Raw genomic sequence first — 15,524 nt, forward strand, 5'->3', positions numbered from 1 at the left:
AACAGATTCAAGGAGGGAAAAACATGTATGAAATCAAGCATTTAAAACAGTCTGAAGCCTGACATTTTCCCCTATAATGGCATACATTGATGTCAATATTTGGATAAAGTCTTTCCATGCTTAATAGGAGCAGCAACCATTGTGAGAGGATATACTGTATTTTGCAGAAAATATGTAAAAGCTTATTAGGTCCACTTTAAAGAAAAAACCCCATCAGTAATGCAAACCTTTGAGCTCATTAAATTCATGTTGCTCTGACACAGACTCAAAGACTTTTATTTTGTTGCACCAGACGTGGGCAATGTCGAAGGTGACAGAATGTAGTAATGAAAAGAATGAATAGGGATAAAACAAGTGTTACACCCACCCACAGTCCTCACTAATTTAGTTTCTATTCATCTTCATAAAGCAAAAGACAAGAGCTGTGTGGGTTTGCTGAGTGTTGTTCCTTGATAATTAGATCTGCAATAATGTTGTGTTGGGCAAAAAAAAAAAAAAAAGCATCAGTCAATCAATTATGGCCTGGTAAATGGCCTGCATTTGTATAGCGCTTTTCTAGTCCCTAAGGACCCCAAAGCGCTTCACACTACATTCAGTCATTCACCCATTCACACACACATTCACACACTGGCGATGGCAAGCTACATTGTAGCCACAGCTGCCCTGGGGCGCACTGACAGAGGCGAATTAATCTAGTACTATTGAAAACTAGACTGATGTACCGTATCTGGCAGTGGGGTAACATTACACTTGTTCAAAATGCATATCAGTTGTTCGTTTGAAGATAATAACACACCCACTAGCAAACTACATCAGCGGGGGGAAGAAAAGAACTAGGCATGAGAGAACAAATGGCCTGCTAAAAGGACATTTCTTGCAGTGAAGATGCTGTATGCTCTATACTCTACATGTATCTTGATATCTCCTTTGGAAATCATAACGTGGAACATGGGGCAGATCAGAACATTTTCCATGGCGCCAGTGAAGTAGAAAGAGCTTCTAAGCCTGATATAGATACTGTAATTGGTTGATCTCTGGAGTGTAGTAAGGCGGAGAAAATTCTCAAAGCAGAAAAAAAAAGGAAAATGTTATAAAGAGGAATGCTGCAGCCAATCAATAAGGAGCTGCAAGTAGAAATAAACCAAAGTAATTGAAAAGGAGTGGCATGGGTGGTTGTATTGTGTTTTTTTACTATGTTAATATCGATGATGGGTCATTCAACTTCATAAAGAGTGGTCAGTATCGCATTTGAGCCACAATTGTGGTCTCCTGGAAGTTGGGAGAAAATAGGGTTAGATCTGTATAGAAAATTATTATTTTGCAGAATGGTTTTATAGCAGAACAAACTGGCAAAAAAACCCAACAAAAAAACCCAAGGCCAACAACAACGACGACAACAAAAAAAAGCACATAAAGGATACACAGTAAAGGAGCCATAAAAGCCATAGAAGCCAACATTCACAGCCAATTCCTTGGTATGTTTGGAGATTTGAAAGCTCTCAGAAGCATCAATGGTTTAATAATTAAACTAAAAAATGCAGCAGCTTTGCAGAATAATTGAAAGTGGTTTGTGATAGAAACAATGTGTGTGGCTGAAACGAGGAAAAGGTTTTTCCTTGTCCATTTTAATCACTTACTGCCATTACATTTTCTCAGTTTATGGGAAAGGGTTTCATTTGGTTTGTTTTAAACTCACTCACTCCATGTCTTAGCCTTAAAATCAAGTGATCTTCACACATAAAGAAGAGTCTGTATCTAAACCACAGAATAAAGATGCACCACATGGTTAGTGAAATTTCACCTGATAGCTTTGAGCTGAATGTTTTGGTTATCATCACCTGGGTATTTTGAAATCAGACATGATGTGGGAACCCAAGGGACTTTCAAATGGTGAACTTATTTTTTTTTCCAGTGGGGTTTATTACTTACAAAACTGAACGTGTGAAACAGACTGTCACCTCATAAGGAAAGTATTTACTTAGGATCAAACAAGGAGAAGACCAGATTTGCCATAAACTTATCCACACTCACTTTCCACTTCATTAGGTACACTTGTTACTGTTACTGTCAGCTGCTTGTTAACATAAATATTTAATTAGGCAATCTTATGGAAGCAACTCAGTGCATTTAGTTATGTAGACATGGTCAAGACGACCTGCTGAAGTTCAAACTGAGCAGAATCAGAATGGGAAAGAAAGGTGATTTGAGCGACTTTGAACATGGCATGGTTGTTACTGCCAGACAAGCTGGTCTAAGCAACTCAGAAAGTGCTGATCTACAATCTACTTTCCCACAGAACCATCTCTGGGGTTTACAGAGAATTGGCTGTAATAGCAAAAATATCCAGTGAGAAGCAGTTCTCTGGAAATAAAATGCCTTGTTGATCCCAGAGGTCAGAGGTGAATGGTCAGACTCTTTCAAGTTGATGGGAAAGCAACAGAGACTCAGATATACTTATTACTACCAGGGTATGCAGATGAGCATCTTTAACCTCACAGCATATAAAACCCTCTTTCTTATATCTGGACACTCTTGTCAGTTATAAGAAACGCAGGCTACAAGTTACTCAGGCTCAACAAAATTGGACAACAGACGACTGGAAACATTGCCTAGTCTGTTGAGTCTTGATTTTTGCAACAAAATTCAAACCCGTAGTTTGACATAACGAACATGGATCAGTCCTGTCTTGTCTCAAAGGCTGCTGGTGGTGGTGTAATGGTGTGGGAATATTTTCTTGACATGTGGCGAAGCTCAAAGCTCAAATCATTTCAAATGAGCTTGTTGAGAAAGACCATGAGTTGACTTTACTCAAATGCACTCCACAGTCTTCAGATTTCAATACAATAGAAGTTGCCAGCAAGTGTATATTCAGGCTGTGTTTGCAATGCAAATCTGATGACCATTAAACATGGGCTTATTTATACACAGTCTGTGGTCTAAATAAAACCTAGCAAGCTATTCTTTTTCTTTTTTCTTTTTTTAAGTTTCAATCAAAAGGCAGTGCAGATGTTTCTTTAACACATCTAGTTCATTCTGTCTGTAGATTAGTCCAATTTTCATTCAATCTTTTTATCTCTGATTATGCAATAAAAATGTAAAAGCATTGCGTATCTAAGAAAATGTGTATGCTTCACCCAAAGGATGTTAGATTGTTGAAGTTTCTAACATTGATGTTTGAAGTGAATTGTGCCACACTAAAAACCAATAGCGACTGGATGAGTAATTCAACACAGTTTATGTTGTTCTCACTGGAAGTGGATCCCATAGCAACTCCAGCAGCTGACTTCTCCCTCGGTATCTTTGATCACTTTTCTTTCATCTTTTGTGAGCCTGGGACGGGCACAAAATTGCTGCATAGCATGATATATGACATTCCATCTCAGCAGCGTATGAAAAATAAATTAGATTTCCCTACACCATTTCCTGATCACCCCAACCCCCCTCTACCACCAGCCCTCCCTCCTGTCATCACACCTGCCTCTTTCTTCCTGCCGATGCATGTGGCTGCTCAGCTGCAAGACACAAACACTCAGAGTGTGTTCACACCAAGTATGTGTGAGGAGGTTTTTTTTCAAGCTAGAAGCCTTGATTTGTACTTTGAATGGTAGTAGAAAGAGCCAAACATGGACAATTTCCAAGACCTGTAAAATAGGTGTACTGCTATGGCACTTAGTAGATAGAGTGCATTATTTTACAAGATCAAATTGATTTTAATTTTACACACTGATGATGATGACCACCTGTTTTCATCCATTCAGTACTTCTGTGTAACATCTGTGACTGTAGCAGCAGACGACATTGTATCAGACATGTTTTGAATTTTAGGCTGTGAACAGATTCAATCCTGACAACCTAACTGTGACAAAATCTACTCTGTCATGGCATATCATATTTTCAGGCAGAAATAATAAGTGGTTAGGTTTTCCTAGGGAGCCATGGGAAGAAACAGAGGCCTCTTTCTCAAATTTTCAAGAGGATTCACCAAATCAAAGCTCCTTTGATAGGTTGTTTTCCAAACATATTTGCATTTCTTAAAATTGTCATTCACAATAGAAAACAGAGGTTGTTTAAGTCAGCTTAGCTAACTTACATTATAAGACCATGCCAATCTTAACATGTTAGAGAATAGCAAATACATTTGACAGATTTTTCTTTTTGTGTGATTTTTGTGTTTCAGCGGGCTGTTTTTCTGTTTTAGTGAGCATTAGATTGTTGACAAACCCAGGTTAACCACATTTCCCTATGCCTCTTGTATGCTAAGCGAGCAACAAAGAACATGGAAAACATCTACCATTTTAGATGCTACAATTTCTGCTCGTCACTGTTGTGAGTTATTCAAAACGTTAAACTTGCAAAGCAAAGACTCCTACAAAAAGATAGGAGATATACTCTTAGAGAGCTAAGAAGTGCTGCACAGGGATTAGTAGATGTGGATTTGGGTGATGGCTGCTTTCCTTCACAATGCACATGTCCACTGGGCTTAAAGTTTATATAGAATATTCATTATAAATTACAGCTTGGAGGTTGTGATACTTATTGTATATTTGTTCATCTTACTTAGTTATCAGATGATTAATTTGAAGCAGATTGCAATTAAGTACAAGAGAAAATGTAGATGTTATCTGACTATAGCAAGGCTCCTGTAATTTGAAAGTTAACATCTGTAGCATGTGTGCCAACAGTTTCCATTAACATTTCAGTGTTCTTGGAATCCTGGGATGAAAAGGGGGAACTAACAGAAACAATGCATGATGGATTTCCAGAGACATTCCAAAGAGGAATGCAATTACTGAGTCAGAGCTTGTCGGCTCCCCTTACTGTTGGTCAAAAATGATTTAGCAAGCTTTCACTCAGTGAGGTCTAAAAATATGTCCTCATCTATCTGTGTTTTATCTTCTCAGCCTCAGGAGTTTCCTTTTCACCAAAAAAAGATATTAATGAAAATATGTGACGCACCATCTTCCACGTCACAAAAGACATCTATGAATCATCTTGTACAACTGCACTTTACTTTATATTATGGGCATTAATATAATCACATTACACTGTATTAAATCCATCCAATCCAAACCTGTGTTAGATGTATAAAAAAGGTATGTCAGAGCCAAAGTACCAGCTTCAAATGATTTGTAACAGTTTGATTCTCTCAGTGCCAACAAAAACCAGACACAAATCCATTCTCTTTAAGTACTGTATGCTCTAAGCTGGACGTACTTTGGATGAAAACAAATCCCCCGCAGCTCTGAATGTAAGCATTGCTTTGTTTCATTGCAGGGCTTACTAAGACTGAGGCCAAATGGAGAAAGTAATGATATAAAAATAGAAAAAGTGGAAATAATTCTGCATGTCTTCAAATATCTCTATTTTTTTCACGAGCTTCATTTCCTTCTGAGTGAACCAGAATAAAGTGTCAAAAGCCTAAGAGCATCGCATTGAATCTCCTGCATATCATGATGGATTTAAAGTGTGCATCAAGAAAGTAGGACAGCTTTCACAGAGGCTCCAGACTGATGCTCAGTGACATCACTTTCACAGCAGAAGCCTCATTTTGAAGCATTTATAATCATAGAATCGCACCCATCATCATCATCACACTCTGCTGCACCTGCAACCTCTTCATACGTTTAATGTTATATTCAGATGTATAGGTGGAATAATGGGTGTCTGCATTTAACAACTCATCAGACAGCTACAAATGGTTCATAGTATGCACACTGTCAGTTTTTTCAGCACATTTATAGCCATCAGAATCCCATTGTGCAAGTAATTAAAAAAATTAAAAAAAGCTCTGTGAGTAAGTATAAGAGAGGGCAAATATGTCCTAAACTGAGAAATAATTTGAGTTGTCAAATATACAAATACAAACTAAAATGCTATATTAAAAGTATTTAGTCAGTGTATCACTAAAGTGACTAAATGCACTAATTTTCAGTTACGTCCCTGTTCCAACTCCTTCTAAGTAATCCTTCTCAGTCAGTTGTGTAACTCTTTAGGTTGGTCAGGAATTTAACCTTTAAAGGAATTTAACATTTGGAGAACATTCTTGTGTGATTTTTGAGTAGACTGATACCTACTTAAGCAATAAAAAGCAACCTGGAACACTAACTTTAGCATATATACAAGAAATAAGGCAAATAAGTTAGTCAGCTAACTGCTGACCCCTGACCCAGGAAAACTTTGCATAGTTCCCTTAAGAATTTATTTGCAAAATCAGCATTTTTATTTGATTGTGTTTCAGACTGAACAGCTACTAAATATTGACACCAAAAAAATCCTTCACACCAAATGAACTCCATTCAGAATAATCACAGCTAGTCACCCTCTTTTTCAACAAGTCATTACCATCTTGATTGGCTAATTTTAGCATCTCCCTGTTTGATGGCGGAGGTCATTTTGAATATTGTTGTACTATTACTGGGAAGTTAAGGCTTTGACGCTTGGTATGTGGTGATTGATTGACACTTGCTATCCCTCCTGCATTCCTTGTAGCTTAATCATCTAACATTTGCTCACGTGTGAATTCATCTTTGTTTGCATTACTGTAAGTTTTTACTTTTTTTTTTTTACTTTAGTCTCGCTGCTTCCAATTTGGGACCTTAGCTGGAAAAGTTAAAGTTGGTACAGTCTAAAAACTGTCATGGTCCTGGGCCATGTTGGCCCAGTGTTCTTAGTTTCCTTGTATGTTTGTATTTTGTTCCTTGCTTAGGCCATGTTTTCTGAGTTGCCCTGTTGTGTTGTTCCCTAAGTGTTTTCCCTTCATGGCTCTCTTCCCCCTGTGTGCCCTCTATGTATTTATGAGCCCTCGTCTCCCTTTGTGGTTGTTTCATGTTTCCCCAGCCCGTTATGTCTGTGTTTTCCCCGTGCTCTCTCTCCTCCTGTCTGAACCTCTGTGCACTTCCTGTTTACTTTGTGACTCTCACGCCTGTACATGTCATGTTCAGTTCACCCCGCCCTGTCTCGTTATGATTATCAGTGTCACCTGTGTTCCCCGTGTGTTCCCACTTTCCTCGTTAACCCTCTGTGTATTTCTGTCTGCGTCTCCCTCTGTTCAGCGTGACGTCGTCCCTCATGCTGCGTGGATTTCCCTGTGTCTCTCTCTCCGAGTGTTAGTTTACTTTTCCCAGTTTAGTTTTGTATTTCCTATGTTCTGCCTCTTCAGCAATAAAGCTGCCTTTTTGAGTTCATTCCCTCGTGCCTGTGAGTCCTGCATTTTGGGTCCTACTCCTGCCTGCCACACAGCCGAGCCTTGACAGTACGACGTCACCAGACATGGACCCGGCAGGCTCCTCCCGGGAAAGCGATTTGGCCCGCATCTTCGGCCTGTGGGAGCGAGTTTCCCACGCCTCGGACATTAAAGCCATGTCCATTGGGATAAACGCCATCGAGGCTATTCTCAAAGGGAATCCCCATCTCCACGAGCTCTCAGGATTTTCGGGCCTACTGTCCAATCTGCAGAAAGCCAAGGAGACAGTACAAATTCGCGAGCTCGTCATACCGCAACAGCGACCGCCACAATCGGGAAACGTTTCCACGCTGCTGCCACTGGACTTCTCTCCATCCACCCTCCACTCTGACTGTCACTCACCCGCTGCTTTTCTCGCAGCAATGTGGTCGGAGGATGAGGAGCCGGCCGCGATCTCTCCGTCGTTGCCGGTTTCCTCCATCACCGCACCTCCGGCTTCCCGAAGAAAACGGCATTCACGCCGCCGACGCGCCACCCCACAGCCGGACATTCGGCCTTCTAATTCACCTGCTGTGGTGAGTGAGAACTCTGTGTCTTTTCCAGACATTATGACTGTTCATTCAGGGGCTGTGTTTTGTGTGGCGGAAGTCAATGCGAGCTGCTTATCGCCTGCGCAGCCCTTCACAGTTCAGTTAGCTCCCTCGCAGCCACCCTCAGTTCAGTTAGCTCCCTCGCAGCCACCCTCAGTTCAGTTAGCTCCCTCGCAGCCACCCTCAGTTCAGTCTCCTGTGTCCCCGCTAGCTCAGCCATTAACTCCACCACAAGCTCCATTTTCACCTCTACCATCGCTTCAGTCATCAGTTCGGTCTGCCACTCAGTCGCCCTTAGCTCCATCATCCACACTACCACCTGTTTCTCTTCCACCACAACCGTCACTACACCCAGCCACTCAGGCTGCTACTCAGTCAGTCATTCAACCCATAGCCCTGCCGTTACTATACCCTGTAGCTGAGCCACTAGCCGCCCGACCCACAGCCACTTCAGCCACTCCTCCACCCGTTACACCTCCACTACAACCATCACTGCAGTCTCCAGTGTCCCCAGTGCAGTCTCCAGTGTCCCCAGTGCAGTCTCCAGTGTCCCCAGTGCAGCATCCCTTAGCACAGTCATCCACTCAATCACCAGCTCCACTTCCCCCTCAGCTATCACTACCACCTCTAGCTCAGTCTCCTGTGCACTCACCTCTGGTTCATTCTCCTGTGAAGTCATCTACTCCACTGCCTACTCCACTCTCACCACCTCCGTTACAACGGACATCAGTTCAGTTCCCCGTGCAGTTATCTACTTCACCACCATCAGTAGCTCAGCTCCCACTCTCATCCGCCTCTCCAGTAGCTCAGCTCGCACCTGAACCATTGGCCCAGTCCCCGATAGCAATACGGTCTTCTGTTCGGCTTAACATTCAGCCAGGGGTCCCAGACCTCTCTGGCTCTACATCAGCTCCTGCTGGAAGCTCAGATGTGCTCATCCAGGACTCCGCGGCTCCCACGCCGCCATCTACCTCGTCCGCTGGGGGTTCCAGTGAGCCCGGCCAGCACCTCCTCGTCTCCGCTGGAGGGTCCGAGGGGCCCGTCCAGCCTCCTGTCTCCGCTGGAGGGTCCGAGGGGCCCGTCCAGCCTCCTGTCTCCGCTGGAGGGTCCGAGGGGCCCGTCCAGCCTCCTGTCTCCGCTGGAGGGTCCGAGGGGCCCGTTCAGCCTCCTGTCTCCGCTGGAGGGTCCGAGGGGCCCGTTCAGCCTCACGCCGCATCAGCTGGAGGGCCCGAGGAGCCTGTCCAGCCGCCATCTGCGACCGCTTCGTCATCGCCTGGGCCGGCCTCTGCCTGTGCTTCTGCTCCGCCTGGGCCGGCCTCTGCCTGTGCTTCTGCTCCGCCTGGTCCGGCCTCAGCCTCTGCAGCTCCGCCTGGTCCGGCCTCAGCCTCTGCAGCTCCGCCTGGTCCGGCCTCAGCCTCTGCAGCTCCGCCTGGCCCGGCCTCAGGGTCTTCAGCCTGTGCTTCGTCAGCTGCAGCCTCAGAGCCTTCGTCTGCTGCAGCCTCAGAGCCTTCGTCTGCTGCAGCCTCAGAGCCTTCGTCTGCTGCAGCCTCAGCCTGTGCTTCGCCTGGTCCCGCCTTGACTGGTCCCGCCTCGACTGGTCCTGTGCCCACCGGGCCATGGCCAGCACGCCTGACACTGGAGAGCCACCGCTGCCTTCCGCGCGGCCGGCCTCCTGAACTGCTCCGTCATCTCCTTCGGCGCCGCCGCCGCCTTCCGCGCGGTCGGCCCCCTGAACTGCTCCGTCGTCTCCTCCGCCGCCGCCTTCCGCGCGGTCGGCCTCCTGAACTGCTCCGTTGTCTCCTTCGCCGCCGCCGTTGCCTTGCGCACGGCCGGCCTCCTGAACTGTTTCCACGTCGCCGCTGTTGCCTTGCGCACGGCCGGCCTCCTGACTTGTTTCCACGTCTCCGCCGTTGCCTTCCGCATGGTCGGCCCCCTGAACTGCTCTGTGTTTGGGTTATTTTCTTGGGCTCCGGTGTTTGCTGTGCTCTTCTTTTGTTTTCTGTTCCGAGCCCTCCGTCCTGGGCCCCCGCCGCCCGCCCTGGGTTGTTTTCTGTTTGGTTTTGTTTTTCTGTGTTTGGGCTGTCTGGAGCCAGCCCTTGAGGGGGGGGGGGGGGGGGTACTGTCATGGTCCTGGGCCATGTTGGCCCAGTGTTCTTAGTTTCCTTGTATGTTTGTATTTTGTTCCTTGCTTAGGCCATGTTTTCTGAGTTGCCCTGTTGTGTTGTTCCCTAAGTGTTTTCCCTTCATGGCTCTCTTTCCCCTGTGTGCCCTCTATGTATTTATGAGCCCTCGTCTCCCTTTGTGGTTGTTTCATGTTTCCCCAGCCCGTTATGTCTGTGTTTTCCCCGTGCTCTCTCTCCTCCTGTCTGAACCTCTGTGCACTTCCTGTTTACTTTGTGACTCTCACGCCCGTACATGTCATGTTCAGTTCACCCCGCCCTGTCTCGTTATGATTATCAGTGTCACCTGTGTTCCCCGTGTGTTCCCACTTTCCTCGTTAACCCTCTGTGTATTTCTGTCTGCGTCTCCCTCTGTTCAGCGTGACGTCGTCCCTCATGCTGCGTGGATTTCCCTGTGTCTCTCTCTCCGAGTGTTAGTTTACTTTTCCCAGTTTAGTTTTGTATTTCCTATGTTCTGCCTCTTCAGCAATAAAGCTGCCTTTTTGAGTTCATTCCCTCGTGCCTGTGAGTCCTGCATTTTGGGTCCTACTCCTGCCTGCCACACAGCCGAGCCTTGACAAAAACTGCAAATCAGTGTAATTAATTGGTGGGACATGAATACATGAACCTATATAGAGAGTCTGTGGTGGAAACAGCAAGTGGTGTTTATTTTTTCCTATACTAATTGTATAGGCATGATATTGGCATCCTTAACATTGGCTTTCTTAATGCTTGTTTCTATGATAATTCCAAGTCTGTCAATCCAAAAATCACTCCAGATAACTCTTTGAGTGCTTTGTGCATCACCCTGTAACTCAAATATAAATTTGAACAAGTGGGCACTTCCATCTGCTGATCAAGATTATGTGATAACGCTTAAAGCCCCCGAATAGCTATTGTGTCAACATTGTTCTGTCAGGAGCGGGACTGTCGTAGTTTCACTGGAAACAGACAGTTACTGCCCATTTTTGTATTCATATTTCACAGGGACTTCAGACAAGAAAATCAAGATGAATAGGTAGGTGTGTGACAAAAATGTAACACAGGCAACCTTGAGACTGATTTGGAGCAAAGCTGAATGGTTTCTCCTTTGCTATTGTGAATGTTTCGGTATAACACTTTAATGAACACTCAGCCAATAGGATTGTTTATCTATCGAGTAATTTTGTCAAAGTTCTGCAGGGTCTCAGAAGATATTCAATTGTTTTCAAATGCAGGGTAATAATTTCCTGAGTAGATGTACTCTGACATGCAAAATTGGTGGAATATTTCCCACAGTGCATCCAAATAATATCATCTCACTGCTTATGTATTTACCCACCTTACATTTACTTTGTAGGCATTTGTCTCTGAATTTAGAAATCATCAGGGTTTTCTCTTTCAAACTTTGAAAGGCTCCCTGCTGAGTCACTGAAGATATTATGCAACTATTTTCACAAAGTGAGCAGCAGTAATATTACGAGCAATGACCCGTGTGTGTGTGTGTGTAAAATTGGTGGTGCGTCACTTTAGATCATCAATATGATGTTAATGTAGTTATTAAACCTTTTCACCGACAGACCATACTAAAAATTACTCTGTAAAAACAGAAATATAGCACACACGTTTTGGTAGGTGGTTAATTGTGCAAGAACGCAACACTTTTAAGTCCATTTAATTCACCTTTTTGGCAGCTAAGACAGGCTATGTACATGACAGGTGAAAACTAGAATACTTTGTGCCTGCAATGACTAAATAATATGCAAGGCCTAATATGTGGAGGGCAGTGTTATTAGACTGTTTGACTTGTTTATGTTCTCCACATCTGTTATGGAAATTTTTAGGATATATTTTGACAGTTTCACTTTATTTCAAGACTTTGAAGAAAAGAAATGCTCACTAATGGCTGTAAGAGTCTGGTAGGAGTCAAATTGGGATTTCCTACTCAGGGCATTTAGGTATGGGGTAACAGCTGTATGTGGGAATGAATTTAATGGAAATGAGAGAAAAGAGGTTTCACTTGATGACAGTGAGCTATACACTTAATGAGACAGTCGAATATGTTGACATAGCTGCTAATTCACTGAAAGAAACTACAGGGTATTAAACACTGTAGTTTCTTTTTTAGCCATTGAGAGAAAGGTTACATACACTATAAAAAGAAACACTGTGCACTATCATGTCTTTCTTACATTTCCATAATATTTATTGGATTAAATATCTTTTGAATAGTGGATATCCTGCCAAGCCCTCATTTTGTATGTGTGCTGGGAAAAGAAAGGTCAAGGACTAAAACTATTCCTGTCTCCGACACAAAAATTGACAAAACGAGATCAAATCTTACCTATATTGTGCGGTATTTTGCCATATGGTCCCTTGGAAATATCTCAAGGCCACACATTCACACTCAAAGTGCAAGGTGAAGAATTAGCCTGGACAAAATAAAAGAGAAGTATATAAGAAGCCAAAAATGAAAAGGTCACCAAAGTTCAATTGCAATATACTTCTGCTAAGGACTATTTTAATTAGGAAGAACACATGCGGTGACGAATCACACTTCATATCGTACATGTCAGATATATGTCTGTGCGAAACAATACAGGTGTTATCATGCATACTTGCTGTGAACCAATCATGCCACTAAGCTGAGAAACCTTTTACAATTCAGGGAGCGCTATTATGATTTATAAGGAATTATCTGCTTCTCAAACAAAAGCCTATAAAATCTTCTTAAAGCACAGTGTAGGAGGGAGGGAGATTAGATTGGTTTATGGAAAATTATTGAAATAGAGCACAGCAGGGTGTTTGTGCAGGGCTGCAGCTCCCGAGTGACATTATAATCTCTGCAATGACTTAATGCACATTATTTGTCTCTTTTCTTTCATTTTTTGCGACCAGTTGTCCCTACAAGCTGTTTGCCTTTCTAAACACACAGTCTGGAAGCTGTGCTATGTCTTTGCCGTCTGTGGGAGTAAGAGTGTGGGTGTGTTTGAATGCGTGTTTTTGAATCTGTTTGGGCACAGATTCATGTATGTGCTGCATTACAGACTTAATGCAGGATATCATGCATAACCATTTTTTTGTTCTTACGTGCATTATATGCCCTCTACAGTGAACAATATAATCTCTAAGAGTGTGCTTTGAAAACATGGTCTTGCTGTAAGTGATGTTCAGAAAATTAATGACTCTTTCTTTTCTACATTGATAACAAACATATTGGTATTCCACTTATCCTTTAGGGAGTATCACTTCTCTCTTGCTTTTTAATAAGTAAGTCAAATCAGTCAATTGAAGTCCAGAGGCAGGAGAATCCCCACAGTCCTCAGGGCATCAGCACCCAATTCGAAGTTCATTGTTGTACAGACTCCCCCATAGTCTCCAGATCGGAACTCAGTCAAATCCAACCAGTAGCAGTTCCCAGTCTAGAGCTTAGCCAGCCACACCCAATATTAGATTCTAGCTCAGGGCACACAATGATGCGTGCTGCGACAAAGTTTCTGGGCTGCCTTTCCTCAAGAGTCTCTCCATCTAAAGTAATGCATTATCAGGGACTGTAACATCTAGTCCTTCTTACTGAATCAGAACTCTGGAGTGATCCAGTGACCGCTGCAAAAGGGCAGCTGACAATCAGGGAAAGACCAGATGACAGCCTGGAAAGACTGCTGACAGGAGGGAATAGACCCTAATGGGGCTGGTGTGGGTTAGCGCCTCATACCAGATTCTTACTGAATCTTGCCTAACTACACAAAAGCCAAACGATCCAAATTCTCTAGTTTCAATTTTGTATTTTTCTGGAACCGAATCACGGGAACAATCACCTCAAGGTTCTTTATATTGTAAGGTAAAGACTATACAATAATACAGAGAAAACCCAGACAATCACATGACCAAGCACATGAGCGAGCACTTGGAGACCGTGAGAAAGAAAAATCCCTGTTTAACAGGAACAAACCTCCGGCAGAACCAGGGTCAGGGACGGGTAGCCATCTTTTCATAGCTAGTCAATGCTCCCTTTCACTGAAACCCCTTTTTATCTACTGTTCTCTTCTTGCCTGTCTTCACTGTCTCATAACACACCTTGTTTCATTCAGGTTCATTTTTCTCCTGCATCCCCTTTCCTCATCATCTCACAATGACAGGCTGGTGAATTGAAGGTGTCCAAGAGCACTACTAGCTGTATTTTCCATCCAGGCTAGATTTTGCTCATCAACAGTTGTCACAAGACCAAGGAATCCTACAAAAAGAACAACCTCAGCTTTTAGCTGGTCCCCAGTTGGACTTGACCTGTCAGTCTCAGTGTTACCAAACACAGCATGCACCACATACTTACCTAAGAGAATTGATCTGACTTCCTGGAATATTTAAGGTGAAATGATCTGAGAAGGTGTGTGGTGGGTTGATGCTGATCATTTGAGATTTCCCCGGTTATAATGTCATTATTAGCCTTTAAGGCACAGCAGCCAGGGAATGCAAATAACACATTATTGACCTGCTGTCATTAACTGTCTGCATTTAAAGACACTGCTTAGAGCAAATAACCTGCGGACATACCCGGACTCTCTCATCATTGCTCTTGGGGACTTTAACAAAGCCAATCTGAGCCATGAGCTTCCGAAATACAAGCAGTATATTAAATGCCCGACCAGAGAGGAGAGGACATTGGACCACTGCTACAGCACGATCAGCGGGGCCTATCGCGCGGTGCCCCGCGCTTCACTCGGACTTTCTGACCACGTGATGATCCACCTGATCCCCGCGTACAGACAGAGGCTGAAGCTCTCCAAACCTGTCGTGAGGACCAAAAAACTGTGGAGCAACGAGGCTGTGGAGGAGCTTCGCACGTGTTTGGAGACCACAGACTGGGACACAATGAAGGCTGCTTCTAACAGCTTGGACGAGTTTACGGACACTGTCACCTCCTATATCCACTTCTGTGAGGACAGCATTGTGCCATCACGCACCAGGGTGAGTTATAACAATGACAAACCCTGGTTTACTCCTAAACTCAAAAAGCTGTGGCTGGAAAAGAGAAAGGCGTTCAGAAGCGGAGACAGGGACTGCTACAGAGAGGCCAAGTACAGGTTCACTAAAGAAGTGGACATTGCTAAACATCAGCACTCTGAGAAGATGCAGCAGCAGATCTCAGAGAATGACTCGGCCTCTGTGTGGAAAGGTTTTAGGAATATCACCAACTACAAGCCTAAAACCCCCCACTCCACTGATGACTTGCTCTTAGCCAACACCCTTAACGACTTTTACTGCCGTTTTGACGAGCCATCAGGCAGCCTTCACACCTCCAACGGCCCCAACAATAGAGACAGTTTGGACACTCATTCCCCCACCTCTCCCCCCTCCATAGAGCCATCACCACCTTCAAACTGTTCACCTGCAACACCCGCCTCCTCACCCCACACAAAAGAGGATTTCACACCACCTCCTCCCACCACAACTCTTCATATTCATGAAGCAGATGTGAGGAAGCAGTTTAGGAGTCTGAATGCTCGGAAAGCTCCCGGCCCAGACGGTGTGTCTCCTGCCACCCTCAGACACTGTGCAAACGAGCTGGCCCCAGTGTTTTCTGGCATTTTTAACTCCTCACTGCAGGCATGTCAT

This window comes from Diplotaxodon limnothrissa, linkage group LG19 (assembly GCF_057381915.1).
Source record: "Diplotaxodon limnothrissa isolate DT_005_m linkage group LG19, D_limnothrissa_male_GT1.1, whole genome shotgun sequence".
In the NCBI taxonomy this organism is placed as follows: Eukaryota; Metazoa; Chordata; class Actinopteri; order Cichliformes; family Cichlidae; genus Diplotaxodon; species Diplotaxodon limnothrissa.